The following is a 1,722-nucleotide window of genomic DNA, read 5'->3' on the forward strand; positions in this document are numbered from 1 at the left end:
AGTAGGAGTAGCAGCAGCATCGGCAGCATCGGCGGCGGCAGGCTAGTGAGAAGGATTCATTCTACGGCGACGGCCCCGCTGCTGCCAGCGGATCGATCGATACACACGCCGGCGAACGTACACGGGCCCTAGGGGGCAGCACTTATCGCTGTGGCGAAGACTCGGTGGTCGTGCGAGGGCTGGAGACAAGCGGTTATAGCGTTTGGTTGGCTAGAACACCGTAACGTGATCCACACTGCCGCCCTCACCAACATCACCCCCCCCCCCAACGCAGCCAGCGTCTTCTGCTCGCTGCAATCACGTCGGACCTACGTGAAGGCATCTACCCGAAAATTCAATGCCTCGTGGGAAGCGCGTGCATTCATTTCGCCGCATTAAACATATACACAGATGGCAACGTATACGAGGGGGTAAACTCCGGTAAGGATATATACGCGAGGGTTAATAATAAAACTTGAGATGCGATGTGAGAACGTGAAATAACGTCCCTAGTTTATGGGCCTCGCGTGAGGCCCGACATCCAAGAATGTTTCTTTGATATAAAATGCCCCACGTTGTTTGTTATATGAGTCATAATATACGCTATATAATTAAACAATAATATAACTCCCTTAAATTATCATTCCAATTCGGTTACGCTCTGAGGTCGGTCCAACCCCATTAAATTTCACGTGAGTTCTTTTGCAGATCGGGGGAATAATATATGCTCAGCACTATTGCATTCATCAGATTTTTTCACCATGAAAAACACTGTCTTCAGTACATCTATTTGAATTTGAATTACATGCAATAAAGATTTAATAATAATAATAATAATAATAATAATAATGGAAGGTGTGAAAACGAACGGTCACGTTCACATCGACAACTTATGAACCGATAAGGAGACTTACTACTGATATCGCATTTATGTAGTGCCTGGCAACAGCGCGCACAGCGACGTCTTCGCTGTCGGCATAGACGCGGGCTGATTCGTAATCTAGATGTAAACATTAGACGTGAGCAATGTCCAAAAGTCAGGTGTAGGGAGCAGCAGGCACGCGCGGCAGTCGGCAGGCATACCAGCGGGGCACCACCTAGTGCTGCTTCTTTAATCCTATATATATATATATATATATATATATATATATCAGGCGATTATATAATTATTAATTACGTGCTCCAGCGCTATTCTATCGCTGGAACAACACGCCCTTCCTAAACATTTGATTTGATTGGGATTTTTGTAGTCATCCTGGGCGTCTCGACGGACGCATCGAAGTTAACATTTATTTTCGTCCTCCAGTGCGAATCCTTCTCACGCCATTACCCACACGCTTTACTCCTTCTCCCCCACAGGTAGATTGCCTCTGAGATCGGCGTGCAGTGTTTGGGCCGTGTGATGCGCTCGTGACACGCGGTACGTCACACTTTCAAACGCCGATCGCTGCATCTGTTTCGCAAACGTGCGAATGACGTACGTACCAATTTCTCGCGTAGATTGATTCGCGTATGCGTTTTAATTTTTGCACATTTACGTACGTTCCCCGAGCTCTCCACTAGCACAGAATCAGTGATGATGCGATGCGCAGGTAGGCTGTTTGATAATGTTTATAATGATTATGATTGATAAGGTGTCACCCCGGCGCTGATATACCCGACGTCCATCGAGACTACGTCGGCGATTGCACAGTTTGACCGCTGCCTTAACCTTCAAAAAACCTTAACGAACAAACTACGATG

The sequence above is a fragment of the Priapulus caudatus genome, unplaced genomic scaffold (assembly GCF_000485595.1).
Source record: "Priapulus caudatus unplaced genomic scaffold, Priapulus_caudatus-5.0.1 Scaffold36, whole genome shotgun sequence".
Classification (NCBI taxonomy): domain Eukaryota; kingdom Metazoa; phylum Priapulida; class Priapulimorpha; order Priapulimorphida; family Priapulidae; genus Priapulus; species Priapulus caudatus.